We start from the raw sequence: 14696 nt of genomic DNA, 5'->3' as shown, positions 1-14696 counted from the left end.
TCTCCTTACCAAAAGGCTTCTAATTTTTTTTCTCCTATTATTATTAGTTTTCAAACCACCTACTCCATCATAAATATAAAGTAAAATTAGCTTATTCCTAGAACGTTAAAAAAAGACGAGCTGACGCCTGCACAAACTGAGTCCCAGCAAGTCAAGGGGAAGGCTCCAAGCATGCAAAGAATGTCAAGTCTAGAGCTTTTGGCCCTTTTACTACAAAATCCTGTTGCTGCAAGCAACTTGTGCACATGCAAGTCGAGTCACGCGCGTGCAGAGCTCCTCACCTGCACAGCCTGGCTGCTACTCTTCCATAGTACCCTGAGTAAACTACTCCTGTCTGCCCAACAGCCTACTAATAAATATACTCCAGGGACAAAAACTGCACGCCAGCAGGGAGGTGGACGAGATGATCTAATAGGACCTTTTCCATCTCTTAACTTTTATGCTTAGTCACAGGATAAATATCTCCCACGTTGTAAAGAAACATGCTGGCTTTGCTTGCCTGCTTATGTTGGGAGAGCATTGCCCTCTGAAGACATCTCGTTTTCCAGCTGTTATTTCACTCTTGCTAACAGGACTTACCCAAGGAGAGTTAAGCAAAGGAGGACTTGCATTTGCCTGACTTTCGGCTTCAGTGACCCCCAAGGCACCCAAGCGAGTCCCCTAATTCCTGTCCCAGCAGCCACAAGCAGCGCAGGAACCTCATTTCTGTATTATCAGAGTACTTGTCTTCTCTGAGCACTCAAGGCTGATCCTGTCCAACAAGGAAAGGCAGTCAATTTACTTTTTTGCAGAAAGCAGGTTGGCAAGAGAACAGCCAGAAGCATGCCCTCCATCAACCAGCCAGGTCCAGCCTCCTGCGACAGACTGTCAGAAGACAGCTCAAAAAAACACAGCTATCCCAGAAAGGGAAATACAAGGAACCAAAGTGTTTGGGGAGAAGAGAGTCCAATGCAACTTAGATAGAATGGAATAGAATGGAATAGAATAGGTTTGGGTTGGAAGGGACCTTTAAAGGTGATCTAGTCCAACCCCCCCTGCAGTGAGCAGGGACATCCTCAACTAGATCAGGTTGCTCTGAGCCGCGTCCAACCTGACCTTGAATGTTTCCAGGGATGGGGCATCTACCACCTCTCTGGGCAACCTGTTCCACTGTTTCGCCACCCTCATCGTAAAAAATTTCTTTCTTGTATCTAGTCTGACTCTCCCCTCTTTTGGTTTAAAACCATTACCCCTTGTCCTATTGCAACAGGCCCTACTAAAAAGTCTGTCCCCATCTTTCTTATAAGCCCACTTAAGTGCTGAAAGCTTACATTGCAATTTGCATTGGCATTGATTCATGCCACTAGCAGCAGCAAGGCCCTCTCAGTTTTAAAATGCAAAAGAAGCGCAGTCATGCAGAGAAAGGTACAGCAGCTGCATTACTCCAGCATCTCCACAGTATGTTCAAGCAAAGCGTGCACCAATATGCAAGGTTTCTACAAGAGATCATCCTCACACATAATCCAAAGAGCAATTGAGAGCCTCAGGATTACAGATGGGCAAATTTCACCATGTAAGGAAAAAAAACTTTTAACATATAAATTATAAAAAAAACCCCACACCATAAAAAAAACAAAAGCCACGCAATCTAGATTTCTTGCAACAGGACAGACACCAAGGGATGGGGAAGCTGGAAAGGGAGTTATGAGTAGAAGGGTTTGCTTTTGTGCCTAGGTCAGCTGCTGGACCACAGGATGACCCTAAGCGTTGCCAATTCTCATAGGATTCAGTGTTTTTCATAAGTACCCGGTTCCTGAAGTCACATGATTACATCAGAATCCCTTTTTTTTTTTGGTTAAAATGTAGATGTCAAAAGTTGAAGACAGACATGTAGGTCATGAAGTTTGAAATGCTCAAACAAAAAGAAATAGAAATAATTATTTTAAAAAAAAACACTTTAAACTTAATTATTCATTTTTTGGAGGAAAGAATGCAATCTAGGATTCTTTTCCCCCAATACTATACACTGGGCAAGGAATTACTTAATTTGGGGGAGAGTTCCAACGTCCCCATCTGTAAGTTACAGATGAGAAAATAGAGATTTCATAGCAACACCTGCCTAGAAGCTAGGTAGCTCCTTTGAGGTACCCTGGCCTCCCTGGTCAAAAGAGCATTATGCACTGGGGGCCAATATGAAGGCACAGCAGGTTTAAAAAAAAAAAAATAGAGCAGAACAGCTTGCGAAATTTTGCTTCCACTTATTTTACCTGGCATCAAGCAGGGTAAAGCCCTGGAAGTCAGCTACGCCAGCTCATCTGCTGGCATCCTGCGCTCACCTGGATTTATAGCTGCTGATGGTCTTGCCCAGCAGAAAAACCTTATGGTAATAACTAGTCTGTAAATAAGGACTTGACCTTCTGAAAAAGCCTTTGTTGGCTCTTACAGAGCTCATCCCATGCTGCTGCTGAGCCCTGGAGCAGCGCTGCAGCCCACTGTGCTAGCCACTGTGGCACTACCGGCACATGGGCTGCAGCTAGCCACCACTTAAGAGTAACGAACTTTGGCCCTGCATTCAAATATCCACAAGCACAATGAAGAGGAGAAGACTGCAGGTCACATTTTGTGCTGGGATAGAGTTCATTTTCTTCACAGTAGCCAATATGGGGCTGTGTTTTGGATTTGTGCTGGAAACGGTGTTGATAACACAGGGACGTTTCGTTACTGCTGAGCAGTGCTTGCACAGAGCCAAGGCCTTTTCTGCTCCTCACCCCACCCCACCAGCGAGGAGGCTGGGGGTGCACCAGGAGTTAGGAGGGGACCCAGCTGGGACAGCTGACCCCAACTGACCAAAGGGATGTTCGATACCATATGATGTCATGCTCAGCATGTAAAGCTGGGGGAGGAAGAAGGAAGGGGGGCACATTCGGAGTGATGGCGTTTGTCTTCCCAAGTCACCGTTACACGTGATGGAGCCCTGCTTTCCTGGAGATGGCTGAACACCTGCCTGCCGATGGGAAGCAGTGAATGAATTCCTTGTTTTGCTTTGCTTGCGTGCGCGACTTTTGCTTTGCCTATTAAACTGTCTTTATCTCAACCCATGAGTTTTCTCACTTTTACCCTTCCGATTCTCTCCCCCATCCCATGAGGGGGGAGTGAGCGAGCGGCTGTGTGGGGCTGAGCTGCCGGCTGGGGTTATACCACGACACATTTATTTCCTTTTTTTGATGGAAGAAAACTATTAAGATCTAGAAGACTTGGATCTGGGGTGTGCTATGCTACGCATTGAATATCCACGGAAAAAGGGGGTAAACCCTACACTTTTGATTAAATCAGTTGTCTGTACCTACTCTGCTCAAAGCTAACTAACTAACTGAGATGCAGAGAAATTCAAAGGAGGAGGAGAACAAGAAGGACCTGAGAAATTGTGGTGGCCACAGCAGCTTCTGGTGCTGGGTGCTTGCACAGGCAGCAGCCCCAGAGCCATTCCCAAGGGCTAGCGTCCATCACCCTGACTCCAGCTCAACTTTGCTGTTCTTCGAGCAAGAAGAGTTTGCTTTTCATCAGCCATGCAGCCAGAGACGATAGCAAGTCTGCCTCGCAGGACATGCACGGGAGCAGAAAAAGGAAGCCTCGCTGTTCTCTCTGGCAAACGTTTCTGGGTTTCTGCATTATCTCATCTTTGAGATTACAAGGAAGTGAGCACAAACCTGTTCAGTCACATTGTTCCCGCTCACCCCTGGCCAAACGCCGGGCCATTATGCTTCTGTGTTCCTGCTGTTCCCAGGGCAGAGCTGCTGCCCCTCTGCAGCCTTTGGGCAGCTCTAACCCATTCCCGCAGCACATCGGGACACGCTTCTGCCTGCCCCAGCTGGAGAATTTAACCACAGCCAAGAAATGGCAGAGAACATGCGCAGCCCGAGAGGTCGGTCTACATCTATTAAATTCCTGAACTCAGCTAACATTGCTGCATATGGTGTTTAACAAGCCTAACTCTCACTCTTTCCACCACCTGCAAAGCATAGGCATATTAAACCCACCGCTCCACATATCTCCCTATTCAAACCTTCTATACCTTCTGCCTACTGAGGATTTCCCCTCCCTTCTTTCTCCCTGCTCTCAAGTGCCTGCAGAGGGTGGCTAGACTTGGGAAAGATACTGCAAAGGCTGCTGCAACCTGGTTGCAGAGGTTGCAAAACACCTGGAGACTTCTTGCTATCTGAAGTTACCACACAGCTATCGCCGCTCTGATTCTCCTCCAGTTAACGCTCATGTTGCGGCACTTGGTTCTCAGGGATGTGAGTGCTGCTGCTTTTAGACTGAGCAGCCAAAACTAGAAAGTGAATCAAGGGTCTACAAATAAATAAATACATTTTTTTTTATTTAAAAAAATCAGATTGACCGAACACTAAAACACCTTTTGCTAATACTCTACCTTTCTGCATCCCTATAGAATCGGAGTCCTCTGTTTGAGCAAACATTATCAACAAAAAAAACCCGATGCAGTTCTGGTTTTGTTTGCAGAATTTTCTCTGCACCTCCTTCTCCTTCTCCTTCCCCCGAAGGATTTGCTTTAAAAGAAAAATACCACCCGTAATGTTTCTATGCTTGCTTATTTAAGAGGAAAAATACAGCACGCAGCTCTGTAATGTTATTAGTACCTTTCCCCTTTTTACAGCAAAACACAACTAAATGAGACATGCTACGAAAACTAAACAGACGTGGAAGTTACAGGTCTTTCCCCCCACACCTTTTTGAAATGAAGTACGTATTTTATTAGGCAAGCTCAAAAAAACAGATCACATATACAAAGAAACGAGTTTGGAAATCCCCCTCCCTCCACCCCCACTGCTCTTTGCTAAGGAAACCAGATGCCCAAACCCAGCCAAAAAATGATCTCAGCCATTCTTAAGAGAGCCTACAGTGCATTTTCATGAGTCATGGAAAGCAATAACTCGTTGCTTTGGTAATGCTAGGTAAGCAACTGGTCATCCATCCACAACCAGACTTTCAGCAGTAAGTCAAAGAGCAGACCATTTCTTGACAGATTACGTCAGAGACGGCCCTAAAATAGAGCCTCGCGGCAATTTTACCTCGCAGGAGGTTTTACAGGACATGCCCCAAAGCATGTCCTATAGAAGCATTTAGCAAAGCATTCAGCAGCCGGGATCCCCCACGGTCCTGATCCCTGCGCGAAAAGGGGTGTTTCTCAGTGCCCCACCTCCCAGCCCGTGCCCTCAATGCCTGCTACGGGCAGCGAACGGAGGGGGAGGCCACGGACGGAGGCAGGGATCAGCGAGAAGAAGGCAAGTTCCTTACCCACGCTCTTCCCACGAACCGGGGTACATAGGAAACCTGCTGCCCGCCAGCCCAAAAACCAACACTGGGACAAGCAGCCTTGAAGTAAGAATTGCAGGATGCTTCATCCACCAGACCCCTTCCAACCATGGGTGTGTGGTGACTGCAGAGCACAGACACACAGGACTCGATGCACATATGCACACAGGCGCGTGAAGGATGTACTTAAGCTTTCATCAGTCCCTGACCAAACTGCTTGCTTTTCTCATTTCTCAAGGACTGCAAGCTAATAACCAGAAGGATGCCAACCTGCGGTTAAGCAGAACACTGCTGTGTCTACTGCCACCTCAAGACTCATGCAATAAACGTACACGCAATTTATCCAAGCACTGCAATGGGAAAAGCAGGCTTTCAAAATATGTATTATATATATAATTTCCTTACCACCCTCTCTGGGTGAAGGAGGCTCTACTGCAGGGACACCACTCAAAGCCCTCAGTGACACTCCTGAACATGGTCATGAAGATGGCGGTGTTCCATGATGCATCCTAGACCTCTTCAACCATACCTGTCCGAGGAACCCATCCGTGCTGAGGTTTTGAAAATCCAGCCCAAGACAGGTCAGGGAGGTGGGAGGTTCCCCCTGCAGCAAAGGGAGACCCTTTCCAACACATCCCACGTTCCTCCACAAACACCTCCCACCTTCATCACCTCTTGGCAACTCCCACAGCAAACACACAGCCACCGCTGCCCGAGAAGCTCCCGCAGAGGTAAGACACCAAACTGCACCTCTCTGGCAATGCATGCTATGAAAGGTAAATCAGCTTCCCGTGTAATGATGAATCGGGTACTGGAAGTCTTGCTCCATCTCATCCAAGTCCCCAACAGCTTTGGGACTCTGTGGTGGTCCAAGACGAAAGCGCAATGTGCCCACCACCTCCCTGGGACAGCCCAACCGGCTCCTGAAAGGGAAGTTCTCCTGCACAGGATTTCCTGGACATAGGCCAAGACTGGAACTAGCTTGTCCCCAGCTTTCCCTCCAGAGGTGAAGACAGTTACAAACTTCAGTGCCTTTTGCGCTGGGTCCAAAAGCCGATTGTTTGGCCTCGCCTCCTATAATACAAACTGCAAACAGAAAACACACATCCTCACCCCTTACAGCCCCATCCCGAAGCAGATCTGGCATGCACCACATGTTAGTCACACCAGTAGTGCTGTAGGTGAAGTTGATGAAATATTGTGATGATTCAACATTTTCCCTCTTTTTCTTGAGTCATCAACCAGGTAACACAGTGACACACGTTGTGCACATCTTTAATATCACAGCACCATGGGGAGAGCATCGTGGAGAGCCTCAGCAAGCATCCCCACCCCAAACAAAAATAGGCAAGAGCGGACATGGTTCCTCAAATCCTTCACGCTCAAGAGATCATTTCAGTCAAGCGAGGTGAAGCCAAGCCAGTCTTCAGACAGAGACCATCATTAGGGTATGCAGAAAACAACACAGCTGCCCTTTCCTCGGAGCCACCCATGACTCAAGTCAGCATCCAGGAGTACTTCATATTCCCCAGGTAGCACAACCAAAAGTGACCGTATCACAAGAGGGGGAGCAAATGGGCATCAGCCCAGGCCACCGGTGAAGCAGATCCTCCCAGCCAGCAAAGCCAGGATGAGCCATCCTAGCAGAAAACCGAGGATGGGGAGTGGGAGAGAGCGTGGGGCTGTGTGGACCCACATCCAGGCAGCCCTGATGGTCCCCTTGCAGCCTCAACACCCAGAAGGCTGCAACAGGAGACGTCAGCAGGGCTTCCCTTGGCTGCCACCATCAGAGGAGCAGCTCTTGGGGGCTAAGAGGAGCCAAGTGCAGTGTTTTCCAGGACTTGCCCCATCAGGCTTCTTCCAAGGCACAGCAATCGGCCCCCTGCGGCCACTGTTCAGAAGGAATACACAGCGAGAACACTAAAATGACACTTTGCCTACCCTTTTCCCTCCGGCAAAACATGGCACAGCTCGGGAGCAGCCCGAATGCACCCTGCTGCTGGGTTTATCCCAGGCAGCAACAACGTTCAGAGCTGGACCTTGAACCTTTCAATAAAACCAATGATGCAATAAGCTAAGCACAGCTCAATACAGTCTCTGTTTATCTCTTTTACTCGCTACCAACACCATCCAAAGAGAAATAACTGAAATATCTTGCATATTTCTCTAATGACTCTTGCTACTCTGTTAGCACCAGCATTGATGGACTAAGACCAAGGAGCAGCAAATGCATTCCACCAGTTTATTAACTGGGTGCTCAGGTTTCCCAAAAGCCACTCTACAAGCAGGAAGCCAGCAGAAGGAATTACAGCAGAGGGATCGGTGCTGTAGTTTTGTGCTGAAAGGCAAACAGAAGGCGTCAAGGCTGCAGCGTGAGCATCTTGCATCAGCAAGGAAAGCTTTCCAGGAGCTTGGCCCAGCCTGGTATCTTTACTGAAGGATGCTTCATCAGTTCAGCCCTGCTCCACACAACATCAATGCGTTGACCAACCTCAACAGAAACAAGCCCAAATCTCTGATCTCTGATTTCCAAGTACCGGAAATTCATCGCTTACACACTCCCAGACCGCTCTGCCCCAGCGTCCCAGCCCGCACACCTCCCTCCAGCCACCGACTTCCACAGCCACCGCCTTGTTTCTGCTGCAGATACCCAGCTGAGTTATCAACACATCAGCATCACCCAGCTGTAGATAACACTATCAGCCACCCTTTGTATGACACTGCACTGACCCAGCATGCAAAAAAGGGACAGTCCCCTCCCCGGGCACTCCCCAAGTGCTGGCAGAGAGGAAGAGGTGAGAGGCTGAAAAGCAGAGGGTATTTAAAACAGGGTTTCTGTGCACACACACATGCCTTTCCTCCAGTTCACCTTCACCACCAGCTACACTTTCTCCCCAAGCCATTTTCCCTGACCAAGTCATCCTTATTGCAGCCCCACGCAGGGGATGTCCCAACACTTTAACCCAAATCAGAGGTGAGATTTCCCCATTATTGAGAAACTGTGTCCACCACCCTTCTGCAGGGTCCTCATGCCTCGGGATAGGGCATCACTGCTGCCACCTTGCAGAGCAAAAGGTGCAAACAGCACACTGTGAAGAGATTAAATCTCTGCTAGATAGTTTATATCACGGCTCTTATCGTGGAGGGCGCTGCACTATTTCCAGTTTACAACTAGACTACGATGATCTGACCTCTGCTCAACCACAAAAACCCAAAGAGGTTGTAGCGCAAAAGCACTAAGCAATCCAAATAATCCACTGTAATGATACGACGGACTTCCACGTACAAGAACAGATCTCAACAGATACCCCAAAGTCTTCCTCCGAACCTCTGCATTAAGACCACTAGCAACAGAACTCGTAGCACAATACAGGGTTCATTTTTGCACATGATGCTTGGGCTAACAACGGCAATGTGCAAAATTTTCAATAGTCCCTTGGGGATTTGTGGGCACTTGGAAGCCACTGTGCAAGAAACACCTTCACGTGGACAGGACAATGCAATGGCTCCAGGACAGTCCTCGTAGTGCAGGAGCACTCAAAGCATTGCAGAGGCCCTTCAGCAGTTCTGGATTTAAGACATTCCTATCCCCTTGGCAAAGACTTCTTATCTCACAAATTATTTTCCCAAAGCAATTGTACAGAGTCTTTTTTCCTCCAAATCATCTAGCTATCAATCAGATGACTTTTGTTATTTACCACGCGAGCTCCGGGCCATAGTAGGTTTGCAGAGAGCCTCTACTTCACCCACCTAGGGCTATTTTTTCAAGCAATTTGGTGTTTAATCACTACCTGAACTCTCAACCCATCCTCCCACCCCCTTCGAGGACCTGGCCCGCACACATGCTGTTTACACAGCAGCCCACGCAGTACCTTGGGCTGGCTCCTTCCAGGATCTGGCCCATGCTGCCGGGCACAGCACGCGTTGCCGACTGGACTTTGTCCCGTGCAGCTTCTACGGTGCCAAGCCAAACCCTGGCTCGGCTCCACCCTGGGTTTCATTGCTGTTGTGGCTTGTCCTCCGGGCTGCCCCAGATCATCTTGCAGAGTGGAGAGTATAAAATCAGGGGAGCTTTCACAGAAGTGACAATTAGTTCTGCATAAAATGATGGCCAACCTGGGTTTTAACTCAGGAGAAAGGGACAGGCTCCAGCTTACTACAGATTCTCATTAAATTCAGAGTCCCTTGGTCTCCACTAAAATTTATATTAGGACCTTCCAGGGCAGGAAAAAGTGTTTGTGGAATGCATTTGGGAGCTGAATCCCCCTTTTTTAGGAGAGTACAGGTATACCTTTCACCCTTGACTTCTAAAAGCCTCAGAATGTCCAGGTCAAACCTTCTGGGTAGCCTTCGCAGATGTCCCAAGCACTCTGGGAACAGAAGCTGGCACCTGAGACCAGACACAGAGATGACATGCAATAGCATGTCCCCACTCCGGTTCACAGAGATGGGGAAGCAGGGGGAAGAGCTGCGAGCAGCTGCAGGGCTCGACTGTGAACCCACACACCCTCAGCTCGCTGAACCCTTCCACCACAACCGCTGCGGCACTGGGTGAGCCAGCTTTGGGCCAAACTCCTCCACGGGTCCCTGCAGGCCACGATGATGCTGCATCTTCCACCATCCTGGGCTCAGCTTGGCCCCAAGCCCTGTAGCTCCAGGGAAAGCTCCTGGAGCAACAGCCCCAGCGTTGAAACAAAGCAGGGAGCTGTGTACCCCCAGCCTGCAGCCCCAAAACTCTCTGCTAGCCCCGTTACAGTGTTCTTCTCTTGCTCTCCATTCCCGTGGAATCGGTCTTCTGCAGGGAATAGCTTCCCAGCAGCTTTGAAGAGCACCTATTTTAAAGGAGATCTTTGCTTTTTCTTTATTGCATCATTACAGATGAGCTAGGACAGACTGATTCAGTTGGACACTGGTGCCATTTTAGTGACTAATGGGAAGATTACTTGGCCAGACCAGATCAGAACTGCAGGGACAGACAGAAAACAAATACAAATACCCACATATCCATGCTCTCGCGTGCTCACTTGTGCCTTCACAGACAGCAAAGCACTTGTCTTGTCCGTCTGATGCTCGCCACAGCGTTCACCACATCAATGAAGGCTCATCCACGCAGGGTACGGGGCAAGCCCGCAGAGACAGCATGTTTTAGGCACAACTGAGATGACATTCGTCATCTCTGCATCTCATATCACACTCAGCAAAGGCAAATGCGGTCCTGACCCAGCGTGCATGGCCACATGTAGGAACTGCTCCCTGGAGGGACCCACCGAAAACGCATGGTCACTTATTTCCCCTTGTGGAACTTAAATAGGAAAATAAATAAAGTCTGGGGACTGAGAGTGAACCCGCCAGGTTCAGGATCAGTGGGCCATTTATAGCTTTTCTAAAGTGTCTGAGGAAATAAAAAAAAAAAGTTGAATTCCATATTCCCCTTCTTATGGCTCTGTAATGCATTTTCCATCTCCCCGGTGCACAGCTGACATTCTGCACATTTCTGCGCACATTGCACTTGGCCTGTACTATGTGCAGAGAAGGGAGTGGAAGTGACTGAGCCCAGCAGCCTCCTGCTGCTGTCAGGCACCAGCAAGCCCCAGCCCCGTCCCCGCAGCTCCCCTTCGTGGGAGCTGGGCTGCAAAGGGCTCGGCCACCTTCTGAGAAAGGCTGGCACGTGGGATGTGTGTCCCTCTCCTGTGCTGGATCCCAGGATCTAAGAGTCCAGAGATTTGTAGAGAGAGAAAACATGTTTCCGTAGACCAGATGAACTGTACAGGCTGAACTGCAGTTGAATATCTCTTTCTCTTTTTTTTTTTTCCCTTTTCTTTCAGATGATCTCCTCAATTAGCAGAGCCGAAATAAGCTCAGAGCAATTGCTCGTTCCTAATTCTCAGCTCTGAGGTTTGCTGCTTCTGCATGTAGACAGGCTCATACACACCAAAGCCAGCCTGCGTTCACTGAGCAGTCTAATAAAAGATATCCCTTCTAACAGCAAACCCTGACTCACTTCCCTCTAGCCTCCACCAGCAGGTCTCCAACAGCAGGGCCAGGTCAACCAGTACAGAGTGCCAGCTTTCACACTAGTCCCCACGTCCAGCTGGGGAGAGCAGGGCTGGAAGCACATCACCTTCCACGCCGCGGCAGCACACTCCATCCCACTGCTCTGCTGGGGAGCCAGACACACCGTGCGATCCTCGCCCGGCATCCTCCCGATGGCAAAATTCAGAAAACACATCAAGTCCAAGCTGCACGCTAACACCACAAAGCATCGTCAAGCGATAGCAACATTTCGGAAGGGATGGAGAGAGGACTGCGCTCCTCCGGCTGCCGTAATCACCGGCTCTTCGTGATGCAGTCTCTCCGTCCTGGATGAAAATCCAGACTACATCCCTTTGCATGAACACATCTCCCTCACGGGCTCTAATGGCCTCCGAAAAAAGAAACGCATCGCTCACCAGCACACGTTGACAGGGCAGAGCTGTGGGTTTCTGATGGAGATTTAAGACCCACGGAAAAGATTGCAGTACCAAAACCCATTTAAAGAAGGAAGGTATAAAAGAGCCTTTAAATCCACATCCTACCAGGCTGGCAGCCCATCCAGCCTCGCGTCCTGCCCCCAACAGAGGAGCCTGTACAAGCTGTGAAACCTTCCTAACCCCCCTAAGCTGTGGAGGTACACCCTGAATCTGCAGGAGCCCTGGGAAACATTGAGCCCCTGGTTATAACTAGTGTCAAATTAGGGCTCTGAAAAGCGTACCATCCAATGCAGGTATTTGCAAGACACAGGTAGTCATGGGCAAGCCACCAAACGCAGCCCATCTCTCACACGCCTGAGGAACGGCTCCCAGGAGCCACACTCCGGGCATGAATCCTGCACGGAGCTGCATCAAACTGCACATGCCGGAGTGGAAATAAATTCACAAGGCACCACAGAAGGAAATTCCCCCAAACTGCTCACACTCACCGAAGAAGCAAAAGAGCCTAACCCTACTCCAATTCCGCACAAATCCCAAGCCTCCAAATCACAAGTGAACCCCAAATTTTCAGTCCGCACACTGGCAACGCATGCGGACCCTGCATCAAACCAGGAGCGGGTCTACTTCCAAAAACCACGGGATTACAAGACAGGAATTGAAGAGGAGGATAAAAGCAACAGCCGAGGGGGAAACCGCTCTCCAAGCTGTGCCGGTGCCAGCGAGAGACGCGCTTGGCCGCCGTGCACAACCTGGCGAGCCTGCCGGCGCACACCCACTCGCGTTGGCACACAGCTCCCACCTCCGCTCCGCTCCTCTCCCCGCCTGGCCGCGGAGGGCTGAGGTTTGGTGCCGGCAGAGCAAATCCTCCCGGAGCATCAGCCTGACTGGCGGCACAGCTGACCACGACAGCCGCTCGCTCCATCCAGGTGGAAATCCAGCTTCCCAGCTCCGCCGGCCAGCACGGTCACTCACGCCACGCAGGTACTGGCTTCCCTCGCCCACGGGGGTCCGTCCCCTTCCTCCCTGCCACTCATCCCATCCTCACCGCTCGGGACAGACTCTGTACAGGGAGGACTTTGCTCACGGCGAGGCTGGAGGGTGAGGGCCAGCCAAGCATTCCCGCAGCTCCCTGGCATGGACATGACACTTTCCACCGAAGCGGGACCCAAGCGACTGCAGCCAGCAACCTACCGGCTGGCTCAATAGTTCAGTGCATCCCGATAGCGGGACGGTCTGTATTAGGGTCTAATCCTGGCGCTCGCTGTCAGACAGCTGCAGCAGGGACAGGCTTCCAGGCTGACTCATGGCACCGGGCAATAACCTGGGAAAAATAGTTACCGAGCGCGCTACAAGGAGAGGGCTGTGCCGGGAAGCCCCGGCGCCAGGGAAGGTAAATCCCCAAAGGGGAGGCAGGTCCTCCCCGTGCTCTGCACCCACGCACACGGCCCCCCACGCCCTCCTCTTGGCGAGCCGCTCCAACCCCCTGCTCGCCCCCCATGGCTTCCCAAACCCAGCCGAGCTACTTGCCCGGAGGGACAAGCTCCCACTTGCGAGACTAGAAGGGGAGGAAGAAAAAGCCACCGAAGCCAGACCCGGTTGCAAAACTCTCGGTCTCTACTACGAAAGAGACAATTAAAAAATTAAAAGAGAGAAACAAACCCACGCACCGCAGCCCGGAGCGGGTGCAGGGACCCACCGCCCGCGGAGCGCCCCGTCCCCGGGGTGGGGGCGGGCGGAGAGACTTACCGCTCCGGCGGCGCGGCTACCCGCGGAGGGCCATGCCCGGCGACTCGGGGCACCCCGGTCTCAACGCCTGGCTCGGCTCGGCTCGGCTCGGTTCGGTACGGGTCGGGTCGGGTCGTGTCGGCACCGCTCGGCTCGGCTCGGCACCGCTCGGCTCGGTTCAGCACCGCACGGCTCGGCACCGCTCGGCTCGGTTCAGCACCGCACGGCTCGGCACCGCTCGGCTCGGCGCGGCGGCAGCAGCGGGGCGCGGGGCGGTGCACAAAAGCGGGAGGAAGCGGTGACGCGCGGCGCCGCCGCGGCCAATGGGGCGGCGGCGGGGGGCCGGGCTGGTCCCGCCGCCGCCACCGACCGAGCGAGCGGTACGACCGGGGGGCGCCGCGCCGCGCCGCTGGGGGGCGTCCCCGCGGCGGGGGGACGGAGCCCGGCCCGGCCCGCGGTGCAGGCCCGGCCCGAGGGGGGACCCGCAGCCCGGCCCGCAGCCCCGCTCGGTCCCGGTGGGGCTCCCCCGGCCCCGCAGCCGGGGATCCCCCGCCTTTGCTTGCAAGAGGGATGGAATTTGACCTCCTGCGCTTCAGCTGAGGATTTCTGGGACCGAACTGTCCCACTTAGGGTTAACTTGAAAAACCAGGAGATGATGAACAACAGTGTTGAAACCTCCTGACTCCAGGAGATGGGGCTTGATGAGCTGAAGCATTGGAGAAGCTGGTGAAACCTTGCCGCAGCGTAGCTTTCTGCAGCGCCCAGGTTTCTCCACGCGGCGGGGACGTGAAGATGGGGTGAAGGGATTGCTCTCTGATAACTTGGTTTGGTTTTGCCTCTTTTGGGGGGAATTGAAGCAAAAGCGAGCCATAGTTAAGACCAAAGGGTGGGGGGAGGCTCTCGGCTATTCCCGGGCTCTGACCCGTTGTCACAGCTTGCTCTCCAGAACAGCTCAGGGCTCCTTGGGCAACTCCCCGTGGGAGGTGGAGCAGCCTCTGGGCTGCTCCGATTTACACCCGCTTGTCCCAAACCTCCTTTGTGTGTCCAAATCCCTTTGGACTTGGCTCTCCGTACAGGGAGAGCCATCGACAGCTTAAAGGCAAAATTCACCCCTGAGCAAAGGGCCAATGCGAGTCTTATGCCTGAAAGACGGATGGAAGCGGGACCTGAGTTTTGTACCAGATACCA

General features: G+C 51.6%; 1 protein-coding gene across 1 annotated transcript in view; it reads right to left on the bottom strand.

Moving 5' to 3' along the window:
• LOC142079661 (mitogen-activated protein kinase kinase kinase 3-like) overlaps window positions 1–13577 on the bottom strand; it is an 85932-nt gene extending 72355 nt beyond the window's left edge. Inside the window, exon 1 of the mRNA XM_075144264.1 lies at window positions 13530–13577. The gene's annotated coding sequence lies outside the window, so the exon portion shown is untranslated. The remainder of the gene's footprint in view (window positions 1–13529) is intronic.
• Window positions 13578–14696: the final 1119 nt, after the last annotated feature.

The sequence above is a fragment of the Calonectris borealis genome, chromosome 2 (assembly GCF_964195595.1).
Source record: "Calonectris borealis chromosome 2, bCalBor7.hap1.2, whole genome shotgun sequence".
In the NCBI taxonomy this organism is placed as follows: domain Eukaryota; kingdom Metazoa; phylum Chordata; class Aves; order Procellariiformes; family Procellariidae; genus Calonectris; species Calonectris borealis.
This window is presented reverse-complemented; position numbering and strand designations above follow the sequence as displayed.